The sequence below is a fragment of the Pteropus alecto genome, unplaced genomic scaffold, assembly GCF_000325575.1.
Source record: "Pteropus alecto unplaced genomic scaffold, ASM32557v1 scaffold166, whole genome shotgun sequence".
Lineage (NCBI taxonomy): Eukaryota > Metazoa > Chordata > Mammalia > Chiroptera > Pteropodidae > Pteropus > Pteropus alecto.
In genome coordinates, this window is record NW_006439757.1 from 8,872,202 (window position 1) to 8,885,132 (window position 12,931).

The following is a 12,931-nucleotide window of genomic DNA, read 5'->3' on the forward strand; positions in this document are numbered from 1 at the left end:
TAGCCTTACCAGAGCACACAGAAGCTGGCTGGTTCAAATGGCTTCACTTATGTCTGACTATGCAGGCTGTGGTTTTTCCAGCAGGCCAGAGGGAACTACACTAGCATGTGGACTCAGGGAGTTGTGATTCTTTGAAGGTCATTAATTTAAAAATTTTTAACAATTTCCTGCATCAGATCTATACAAAATTATTACCAGAATAAGTATATTGAGAAGATTCTTTGTTCTTTCACACATACTTTAAAAAGTATTAAACTTCTGTCATGTTACCAACACTTCAAATTTATAAGAAAGAAATTACAAGTTCTTGTTTATGCTGTGCTTATGTTTTTGAGTTATTTTTTCATGCCGTATATATGATGAACAATTAGATAAGAAAAATTTTATGGTTAACATTTAATCCCTAGGGAAGTCATTACCTCAACTGGCACGAGGCCAGCCATGGTTGTGTTGGGAGTCATTCTGCAGGTAATTTTTATGCACCTGGAGAATTTCTGATTGTTTCAAACTGAGTGACAAGATAAAAAATTAGAAATAATGTTATTATTTTTGATACTGTGCTCTTTAAAATGGATTGATTATAGTCTTTTTTTTTTAACCAGTTTTTAATAGCTACAGAAATCACATAGCCTAGAGGTAGTTTTCATTAAAAAAAAAAAAAAAATTACTGCTTGCAAGTAACCACATGTGGCCAAATTGATTGCATGTGTTGACTTGATTTTTGGAAGAAATAATCTTAGTCATACTTACTACAAGACCTTCTTGTTCTCTGAGAGGAAAATGTCACTTTGCACAAAAAATTTTAAAAGCAATGCAAAACAACATGTGACCAAAAAAATAATAAAAAATATTTTTTTGGGCTTGATTCCAAACCTAAATGCTTGTGTGGGATTTCAGAATGATGTTTATAGATATATTCTGCAGGATCCCATTTCTGTGACATTTTGAAGGTAACAGATTAAAAGTATTGCCAATTAATATTACGTTTCATCATTTCTAGCACAAATCCCAAAAGAAAGAGGATAAGGACTTTCCGAAATTCAGAATATAATTGGTAGTTGAAACTGTGTGGTAGTAAAATATTGTGTTTGAATTTGAAAAAAATGTCGATCTATATGAAAGTGATTTTTATACTTAAAATATCCCTTATGAAAGAAATATAAACAGAAAGTTATTTAAGGATGTATATTTTCAGGCCTACTAAGAGAGAGTGAAATTTAGGGCGAGGAAGTTATATTTCAGAAAAAGCAAAAAGAACAACCAGAAAATGATTTAAATTAAATGTTTGCATTTAATCTGAAGACACCAAGGTTGAAGAACGCTGGTACAGTCTAGAGTAAACTGAGAACTAAATGGGACCATGGGCAAGGCCTGAGGCACCATCTCGTTATTACTGGTGCAGCACCTTGCCCTTCCAAGAGACTCTGTCTTTGATAGTTGCTCTTGAACAACCCTACACTGTCCTTTTCCTGTAAACTTGCCTCACCTGAACGGATATTTTGTGATCATTCCAAAGACAGGTCTTCAGCACCTGGCCCCACCTCCCTGCTAAGCCAGCTCACTTTGGAGTGCACCTTGAGCCCCATTCCTAGTGAGTTTCCAACATGTTTCTGCCTTTTCCCAGCCTCCTGCCTTTCTTTCCTTAGATCACCTTATATTGACCTAGGAGCCATATTTCTACCAAGCTTCAGCTGTGGTGTTTTCTCCATACCTATGAATATGTGCTCTGGTAGGACTTTCTTGTCCTAATGTGATACCTCTCTTTTCCACTGTCCACACTTACATTATGCCACTTGGGTTAGCTTCAGCATTGTTTTTTGCATCTGCTCCCTACTAGTCTGGCTGTGGTTTAGCCATATTAATACAACAAAGTCATTCTTGCATAAAAGGGGGAAGGACTAGAAGAATTGACTATCTTTCTGTGTAAGAGAGGGAAGGGGAAAGGGAGAGAGGCAAGAAAATCTGTCGAGGGCACTAGGCTGGTACTTTCCATATATAATCTCTACATTTAATTTCTAGAGCTCTCTATGAAGCAGTTTGTAATAATCCCATTAAGTAAGGATGCATAGTTAATAACAGGTGGAATTTTTCTGACAAAGACCGTGCTTTTTCCACCACAACATGCTGCTTCCTTAGAAGTTTGAGGCATCTGAAATGGAAAGAATTTGCTTTTTCTGTATGACATAATGGTGGTACCTGAAATTAAACATTGAAGAATTTGGAATTTGGGGCAGGGATATGTGAAAGTGATTAGATTTTTTTTGAACATGCAGACATTAAAATATGATAAAGGGTGAGAAAGTTCTCAGAGAGTAATAAGAATGCACATGTATACGAGAAAAGATCCAAAAGGAAGGAAGTATATTGAAGGCTTTACAGAATAAAGTACACATATTTATCTGTTGCAATTGTTAATAATGAACATAGGTAACAAAGGCAAGAGACGTGAATGTAGTAAATAAAAAAACAAAACAAAAACGTTCTTTTCTCTGTCACTCACCTCCCCCCGCCACCCCTCAAAAGAAGGAAAATGAAATAATGAGTGTAAGACTATCAGGATGGTGCCAGAGAAAAAGAAGGTCTGGAAAGACAAAGGCACTTCTAAAACATTTTAAGTACTCAAAAAAATGAAACGCTCATTGGCGTAGGGAGATTTGTTTGCATCTGTCTTCCTTCATACAGTGTTTTGTCAGCACAGCTGTATATAGTCATGCTGGGCACAGATGATAGAGTCGCATCTTCCACATGGGTTATTCTCATTTATCTCTAAAGTTCAGGGCCAGTTCCTGATCTGCTCCCTTAAATCTATTTAGACTTTTTTTTTTTTTTTTTTACCTAAGTGATGGCACCCGACATCTCCCTGCATCTCCTACCAAAAACTTAGAAGTCACTCTGGATGCCTACTCTGTCTCACCCCACCACTGGCAAGCCCTGTCAGTTCTACTTCTTAATCTTTCTCACATCTGTCCACCACTGTCCATGACCCCCCACCTCTTTCCTGGTCCAAGCCAACAACATCTCCTGCCTTGACCACCACAGGATCTCTTGACTTCTCTATTGCCATCTGAGCTCCTCCATTCATTCTCCACACCAGGGGTCTGCAAATTTTTTCTGTAAAGAGCCAAATAATAAATATTTCTAACTTGGCCAGCTCTGTGGTTTCTGTCTCAGCTATTCAGCTCAGCCATTGAAAGAGAAAGCAGCCAGAACCAGTTCATGAAGAATTGGTTGTAGTATTCCAATAAAACTTTATTTACAAAGTAAACAGTAGCAGTGTTTGATATTCTAACCACAGTTACCATGGGGCTAGGGATCCTCCTTAAATGAGAATTGAATCATGTTAGATCCCTGCTAAAAACTATTTAAGTGCCTCCCACTGATCATAAGAATAAACTGGCAATGTCTTGCTTCTTTGTTCTGCTTATCTTGAGCTCCTTCCTCCATGATCATTTCCATCCAGTCCTATTGACCTCATTTCATTCAGGTCCTTGAAAGCTTCAGGTTCCTTCCTGATCTGGGGCCTTTACACAAGCTGTTTTTCCTCTCTGTGGAAAACTTTACTTTCTTAACTCCCACTCAACCTTCTGTTCTCAGCTTAAATGTCATTTTCTCAGGGAAGCCTTCCCTATCCTTCGTAAAAGACTAATTTAGGTTCTTCTGCTATGTCTATACTTTTTTTCATAACTTTTATCTCAATTTCAATTGAATAAATACTTGTGTGATTGTTTCTCTGACATTTAGCTCCTTGCTCGTCTGTAGCGTCTGAGGGTCAGGCAACATGTCTGAAGTTTCAGCTGTGAATTCCCAGCATCTAATCCTGTTCCTTGTGTCATGGGCACTTAGAGAACATTTGTGAAATAAATTTAAGTCTATGATCTCTACCTGTAATGTGAAAATTGATATTAGAGAGACTGTTGCAAATCAGAGAATCAAAGTGAAATAGAGATTATTGTAAGGTTTGACTAGCAGCCACGGGGGGCACGCTGATTTTGCAAGAAAAACTTTTAGGCCAAGCCATATGAAACTGCCTACGTTTCACTATTCTTGACCTACAAAAAAGGCAGTTTCATACGCCTCAACGCAATGCTAAATATTGTGTGCCCTTTTTCTTATTGCTCCTGACGTCCAGCACCCAAAGAACTCAGTGAAACTACGGCACTATGACGTCACAGTGCCCACCTGGCTTACGTTACATTGAACATTGTATTTAATAAGCTCTTGATGGATATGAGGTCCTGGGGGTAAGGAAGGGGAACTTGCCAATAGGATATAAGCTGGAAGAAGAGCCTGCAGTAACACCTGATAACTCAGTCATGATAATACAAAATCTTTGGAGCTAGTTGGCTAATACTATAGGAAAAAGATGGAGAAACTTAATGAAATGAAAAAGGACATTGATTTTGCACATAATGGCTTTCTGGGAGAATTGAAATGCTAATGCCTTTCAGGTTACAGGAGAAAACATATCTTGGAAAGTAATTCAGAGAAACAAAAGAAGAAAGAATAAAAGCTCGAGTTTGCGTTCATAAAACGTAGTCATGTAATTAATTCAGTAAAGGAACATGTTATGGGCTGTTTAATCATAGGAAGTAATTATAAATATGATTTAAAATGTTAACAATCCCTCAAAGTTTTGGAAAATAAAATAGGAAATTTTTGTTTTGTAATAATGGCATATAAGTTTTAGACTGCATATGAGGACCATGATCTCTTGTGTGCAGTTTTAGCTTTATGATTCATTAAAGGACTAGGAGAACAAAAATATTATTATACATAAATTTAAACATATTTTATATACCATGTATGATACCATGTATACTGATATTTATTCATTTTGATGTCATGTTCCTTACACATTTTAAATATCAATCTGTGCCATTTTACTGCAAAATCTTTGTTTTTGATCCTTTGCTTTCTGTTTTGAATCATTCCAATTAACTTTTGCTTCTGCAACACCACTGAAGGTTATCATTTCCATCATTATCAAGATCATCAGTGTCCAAGTTGCTAAATACAATGGTAATGGCAGCAGCAGTTGACCTCGTTGATCATTCTTTCCTTCTTATAATAAACACTTTTTACTTGGCTTCCAGGGCTTGGTTCCTTTTGTTCTCCTCTTACTTCATTGGCTGATTCTTCTCTGCTATCTTTTATAGTTTCCCTTCAACTTCCCAAACTCAGATTTTTAGAGTACTCTAGGACTCTGTCCTTGAACCTCTTCTCTGTTTGCATACATTTGTTAGTCAGTGATGTTCAAACTTGTTTTGATCCCTATGCAGTGAAAAAATACATTTTACAATATTCCTGAGCGTGCGTGCACACACGCGCACACACACACAGACTCTTCATAAAACAATATACTTTGATATATTCTCTTCTCTTTCCTATTTTATTTCAAAACTCTCTTCACACCCACTAAATTGATGTCACTACTCACTTAAAGAGCCACAACTTGTGGTTGAAAACACATTTTTCTAGGTGGTCTAATACAGTTTCATGACTTTAGATGCGACTTTTATGTGAGTGATGCCTAAATATGTGGATAGTTTTCACATTGCATGATAGTGTAGGACCGTAAAAATAACTGCACAGACTGAAACCTTGCATAGCAATCTTCATTATCACTGGGAAAAATTACAATCTTTAAAACTTTTTGTTAAACTATTAAAATCTCTTATTTTAATTAGAAATATATAGGGAAATGAAAAAAATTGTAAGCCTAGTATTATTTAGTACACTGTAACTTAAAACTTTAATAAAAAAATAAAGCCATTAACAATTACTGTTTTATTTCTTTGTAAGAAACATATCTAGAATAGTTTGAACAGGGATTGCTTCCTCCTTCTTGTATAAATTATGGTACAGAATGAGGATCTTTTCAATGCCTCAGCAAATTGTCATATTCCATCTTAAGTTGGGATCAGCTTCCAACATTTTATCCTTTTCAATGTCATGGAACATCTCTGAAAATTCCTTTCACGTGAAGTTTTCTTTTCTTTTTTTTCTTTCTTTCTTTCTTTTTTTTTTTTGGCTAGCATCACTTTCTCTAGGACATCTTTATCCCTTTCTTTGTTACTACTTTCCTCATTTATGTCGGTAAGTTTCTCTGGTTGCATATCTAAAGTCTCTCAGATGGTAGCAGTGCCAGTATTTCTATAACTGGCTTTTTTTTCTATAACTCTATTTGCATTCAATTTGAATTCACTTCGTGCATTATTACTTTTGATTTCTTTCCTGAAATTCCATATTTATTGGCCAATTCCCTCTTTTAATTACCCATTTCTATAAAATGTTATATGAGTTTATTCTGTGAGATAAGAAGGTAATACAACTGCTTTATTGTCTGCCTTGAACCAAATGACAGACGTGTGACCCATCACCAACAGACTTTAAAAGAAATGACCTGATTGGTCACTAATCACGATGGACATCTGTTATTTTAGGCCATGATTTGTGAACTGAAGAGCTAACAGTGATATGTTCACACTTTATGCAAAGACTCACATCTAATATACCATGGTTACTGAAATTTGAGCCGTGTTTCTGGAGACTGGTATTATTTAACTAAACTGTGGTAGCTGACATTCATCCACATTGGATCTGTGCCAAGCAAAGACTGCCTGTGTAACTTCAGCAGAGACTTTTCTCTGAACTCTAGCATAGTATATTTTAACTTGAATTTCTTATAGGTAGTTTAAACTTACTAAGTCCCAAATAGAACCTCAGAGGAATGTAGATTGACTGGCCAGTCCTACACAGAAGTAGCTAACGTTCATAATTGTTCACTCTTACTCCGTTAAGGCCTTCATGTACCTTTTATTCTAAGGGGCCAGATAATAATTATTTTTGGCTTTATGGTAGTTCGAAAATAGCCATAGGTAATACATAAATGAACAGGCATGTCTGTGTTCCAATAAAACTTTATTTACAAAAATCAGGGGCCAGACCATAGACTGTAGTTTGCTAAACCCTGATCTAGACTATTCCAAAGATCTTGTGGCAGAACCATTCTCAAATCATTTTAGACATAGAATATCTATTTTTAAATAAATCTTTGAACGAAGAAAAGAACTTTCATAATCCTTCTCATAATATCTACTCTATTTTTAAAAGCCCTGTGATTACCTCCATTTCTAACCCATATCCTACAGATACAGAAGCCCATTTCCTTTTAACCCCTTTTCATGGACTTAGAAAAGATCTAGTTCTTGACTCTTGTTTAATATTTGCTCACACTGTATGAGTATTAAGTCAGGCTCCTGGCTTTTGTCCCGAAGGAAAACAATTGCGTTCTTTTATTATAGTATTCTTTTTTTCCGTACTAAAATAAGCTTTGTAATTTTTCTGAATCTAGGTTCTGATAGTGTTCTTTGGTTTTGTAACCTTGGTTATATAGCAGTCTAAATGATAATAATTAGTATCTGCATATCATAGATGAAAGGGATGCTTTTCTATAGAATCAGAATAAACACTTTTTAGTTATATGAACACTTGGCATTTTTTAGAGAACAGCCTGGCACAGTGAGGGCATCTACTTTGGGAATAGGAAGATCCAAATTTGGATTCCAGTGTTGCAACTCGCTGGCAAAGTGATCTTGAGCAAGTTACTTTACTTGGTTTCAATTTTCTCAGCTGTCAAGTGAGATTATGAATACCAGGTCTGCACAATCTTGAAGGCTTGTGGTAAGGTAAAGTGATGATCAGATATGATAATATGTGAAAACACTCTACAAATTGAAGAGCACTATATGAATATCATAAGTTATATATTTTTTCTACTCGCTTCCCTTAATCTATGTATGCTATAGGCTTGGTGTACAAAAATTACTGTATTTCTCTACAGTTTACCGTATTCTAACTAATAATTACCAACTTGCATTCTGAGTAAAACTAATTCAACTGCTTTGTTTCATGTGAGCTGCATTTTGGGAGATTGAGCCCTATGTCGTTATCTGTGGTCAGTCCTATGTGCCAAACTGGGGACGTGATCACCATATAAAGCTGACTTCTGTACCTGAATTTTCACATGCCCCAAGGGCTCACCCACCCCTCATAGCTGCTCCCTCATTACCTGACTTGCTTCCATCTTGTCTATTTCCTAATCGAGGTTTGCTCACCTGGCTGTAGATGAGAGTCTTAGGACAGTTTGGTTTCCTAAGCTGAATGTGAAAGGCTCCCTCTGCTCAGTCCAGACCCCTACCCATCTGTGGATGGAGGTCAGAGATGAAGGACCTTAAATCCGTGGCCTCTACAGATTCTGCTACTAAAGATACCTCTAATTCCAGGTATCACAAAATACTCCACCTTGTATTGGAGTGGAGCTCTGTATCATTATGCGACTTCATAGGAGCTTCACCTTTAAAGTTCTGCCACCAAGCAGTTTCTTCAGGTTAGTGTGTGATGCTTTCACTCTGCTTAAAATGCCCAAAATGTCTCATCTGTTTCCTATCAAAACACATTTAGAGAATAACATTACGTATTATTGGGCCACAGTTTTCCAAAGTCCAGCCAATTTCCTATTTAGTCTATTTTAGAGACAGTCCAATGTAAAACAAGTTTAATAATTTATGTAATGGTCTTTTTTTTTTTTGTACCTCAACTGCAGTACTATTATAGAGGAATTCAGGGATTAAAAAAAAAACCTTGATTTTGATATATAGTAGAATTATAACCTTCATTAATTACTATTCTTTACTACTTTTTGTATTCAAAATTGGTCTGGTTTTGAAGCTTTGATATCTCAAGTGATTAGTTAAGTTGGGCACAATTGAGATTCTTATAGCAAGTGACAGCCCAACTCTAGGGAAAAAGAGGATGTATTTGCTTCACAGAAATGACAAATCCCAGATAGACGTGGCTTCAGGCATGGCTGGATCAGAGTGAAAGTGCGATCCCAAGGACTTTGTCCTGGGTATTGCCGTGCTTGTCTTGTCTCCTTTCTCAGACAGGCACTTCTCTTAGAAGGATAATTTCCACAAAAATTCTCAACTGGGTCTTACTGATCTGGCTTGGGTTACGTGCTCCCATCTGAGATAGAGAGATGGAGCTGGCTGATTGGCCTCGGTCGCGTGGATGGACAATGGAGGAAATTGTGGTGCTCTTACCCAACAAAGGACTGGCAAAAGCAGCAGGAGTCCACTTCAGGCACCATTTGAGTAATATTTTAGGCATCTTTGGTTAGGGCCTGGATCCTGTTTGAATCAGCTCTATTCTGCCAGTCTCCTTGCGCCTGAGTTTATTGTTTTCTAAGGGACTGGGAATGAGGGGAGGATTAAACTGAAACTCTTTTGGTCAATACTTATTAAATAATAATTCAGGCAGTCTGCTAGATCCTGGAGATTTAAATAGAGAAGGCACTGTTGTGGCGCTTGAGACAATTACGTCTAATAGAAGACATGTAAATATAAATTCAAGACAAGATAATATTTACTATGATGTCATCATGCTTTGGATATTATGGGAGGAAAGGCACGTAGCCAATCTGGGAGAGGGAGTGGGTATGGAAAAATTTAGGAGGCTCTAACATCTGAGCTGAATCTTGAAGTGTAAGTAAAAGTTTCTAGATAAAGAAGGGAGACTGAGGCATCCAGGCAGAAGGAACAATATGCACACATATGGAGATGCGATAGGGCATAGGGTGCGGGGCAAGCTGCAAATGATCTAACGTTGCTTGAGGGTGAAGTATGAGTCAGAGAGAGACTGGCAGAGTGGATGAAGGCCAGATGTTGGGAATCAACATAAGCTACCTAGAGTTTAGATGCAGTTTACAAAGACTTCAGACTATCCTGTGAGAGCTAAGGAGATTTTAAAGGAGCTTACTCAGGGGAAGGAGAGTCCGATGCCTATTTCAGAAGAATCACTCTGGTGACCGTCTGGAGGATGGCTGAGAGGGGAGAGTCAGTCTGGAGGCAGGAAGACACCGTAGGAGGCTACTTTAATAGACCCAGTGAGCGATGATGGGGGTAGTGAATGTGAGAGTGTTCAGAAGAAAATGAATATGAGAAATATTGGCAAAGCTAGGTCACTGGATCTATGTGTGAAGGTTGTATTGTGGTTCAGAGTTCTTCCAGACATGAGTCTTCAGGTTAGGAAGGCCGTTTTGGTGAGGACAAAGCAATAGGTGTATTTGGAAGTACCAGAAGCCTCTGGGGAAGGAGTAGGGGAAGTAATTGGGCATCTGTCCTTTATTTGAGGCACGGTTATGCTGCGTCACATTTCCCCCTCTATTGACCGTTTCATCAACATGTATCTATTGAGCATCTTCTATGTGATGGTCACTGTGTTGGGATCCTAATAATGAATTAAACAATCATAATCCCTGTCCCTGTGCACTCTACAGTTTAGTGGGGAAGACAAATGGATAATATGAACATGTAATTTGAAACATGATTAGTGTTATAGTCACTAAAATAAAAATGGTTTTAAAAGATGGAATAGTTTTTATTTTTATTTTTATATTTTTTTGTTTCAACTATAGTTGATATATAATGCTATATTAATTTTAGGTGTGCAGCACAGTGATTAGATATTTATGTAACTTACAAAGTGATCCCTCCCGATAAATCCAGTACCTATCTGATACCATACATAGTTATTACAATATTACTGACTGTATTCCCCATGCTATACTCTATGCTAAAATAAAACATCTCCATGACTGTTTTGTAACTACTAATTTGTATCTCTTAATCAATCTCCTTCACCTTTCACCCATCTCCATACCCTGGAATAGTTCTAATGCAGTGGAAGGGTCCATTCTGGCTTCAAGGCTAATGTGTATTAAGGACTGTAAAGTTTCGTGTCAGTAGCTGTGACTGGGGCAATATATGGAACTGATTTCGGACTTCTTGGAGCTCATAGATGGTAGAGTTCATGGCAGAGTTCGTAATAGAGTTTTGAGTAATGCTTACTCAAAGATGAGCACTAACAGCCAAAAACAGAGGTAGAGATTGTTAGACTGACCCCTAGTGCAAAGACTGGTCCCTTGAACATTGGGCAGATTTGGTGCAGGGCACTCCTGAGTAATATGTGTCCAGGTGTTTTTAAAAAGAGTGAGTGTAGTTTTCAAAAGTGTTCAATTTGCAGCCAGGAAGAGGCTTACACCTTCAGAAAAGTTGGCTCTTATAATTCTAACTTAGAAAAAAGGGAATAACGAGAAGTACTCCGTATGGCTAGTTTATTAAAGATGCTTTTGGATAAATAGTCCAGCTTCATGTTTGAAGGAACCAATCAGTAACCCACCTAATATTAATGACCACCACCAAAATAAACCCCCAAATAACAGCAACAGAAAAAAAAACTAGTTGTCTGGTAATTGCCAAAAGGTGGCCTTGGGTTGAAGCCAACTTAAAATTTGGTAAGGCAACAAAAAGATCATGTGAAAAGGGAAACGGATAAGGTAGAAGGAGTGGGGAAAAAAACATAGGATTAACTGGGAGAAGGATAATAGACCATGTCTTTGTTGTTTATCATTCTGATTTATAAGTCAAGAGGAATTCATTTCCTAGTTAAATTGTTAGAAATAAATTATTCATGGAAGAGCCATCTGTGTTCTCTATTGCCAATTTATCCACAAAGAAGGAACAATATGTTGCGACAGAAGTCTGCTGAAGCAAATTTTTCATGTGACTCATATCACTTTGAAGATTTGCTTCAGTTTTAAACTTATAGCTAATATTTTAGTGTGACAGGAGGTTCATGCTGCATTTCTTACTCTTATAAAAAATTCAGAGAGACTGACAATAAAGGGATACTGTTACTAGTGAGGAGAAAATATATTTACAGCTGCTAGAACTTTCTATATATGATGAGATTGGGATAGCCATCTGATTAGAAAAGAGAACAGCTTTCTTAAATTGATAAGACTTCAGTGTTCTAGATAAAAGAATGTTGAGGTGATAAGGAAGGAGTTAGAAGAAAGCTAAACCAGTTCCCAGATCAGCTCATTAAACTGATGAATGAACAAACTACAGTTAACTTGTTTGCTTTCTAGAATTTTTTAAGATTTTAATACCTTAGCTCAAAGACTCTCATTTGCATAATACAATTATGCTGTTGTATCGGTTCACATAAGATTTCCACGTCAGCCTTTCTTGCCTTTTTTTTAGGGTTTTGTTTTTGTTTTTGTTTTAGTTTTTCCTATTAAAAACACTGTGTGCGCATGTGTGTTTGTTTTTCTGGTTTCCCCTTGTATCCTCTCCAAGTTTTCAATATGCTGCTTGTGCTGTAATGTCTTTAGCCGGTAAGGCTCCTAGCGTTTTTGTCAGTGCTGAATTTCTGGGAGGTGGAAAGAACGGTGGTTTTAAAGTTAATCTTCATCATCATAGAAAATAACTTTGCCTCTTTACTCATCCAGAAGTCAGAACAGCTTAGCTCATCTCATAACACAGACATTGGCAAATGGAATATCACCAAGTTATGCGTCTGCAGCAGAGATGAACCAAACCTGTTTCAGGATTCCCCTTGCCACTCCTATGCCCCCTTCCCACACTCTGGGTTCTGGCGCAGTGGTGCGATTTACAGTATTTGGGGAAATGCCACTGATATCATGACTTACATGATAACCAAGGCAATAAACAAGGGTAGGTTTCTATAACAACTTATGTACTTTAAGCCTTATTCACTTTATAGGATATCCTCCTCATAACCTGATTGAGTTCTCGTTAGTGTCACAACAACACGCAGCCCTTAATAAACATAATTTTCAGTGCCAGGAGAATTCCAAGGAGCTAGCAAGAACATGTTGTCTTTGCCTCTGTTTCTTCAATTGGGAAATACAGGCCTTGAGCGGTTTTCCTCAGTGACGTGTGAGCTCTTGATAAGCACTGTCTAATTAGTGCTTGAAAGTTCCCCCTGAGACTGGGACTTCTTGGTTCCCAGAGAGGCTAGCGTACACCTAAGATTTATGTCACACTGACATTTGCTGTCAGTG

At 37.4% G+C, this 12,931-nt stretch overlaps 1 protein-coding gene across 1 annotated transcript in view; it reads left to right on the plus strand.

Moving 5' to 3' along the window:
• The window catches only part of CPE (carboxypeptidase E), an 87,677-nt gene that overhangs the window by 33,890 nt on the left and 40,856 nt on the right, over nt 1-12,931 (plus strand). The window lies entirely within an intron of this gene.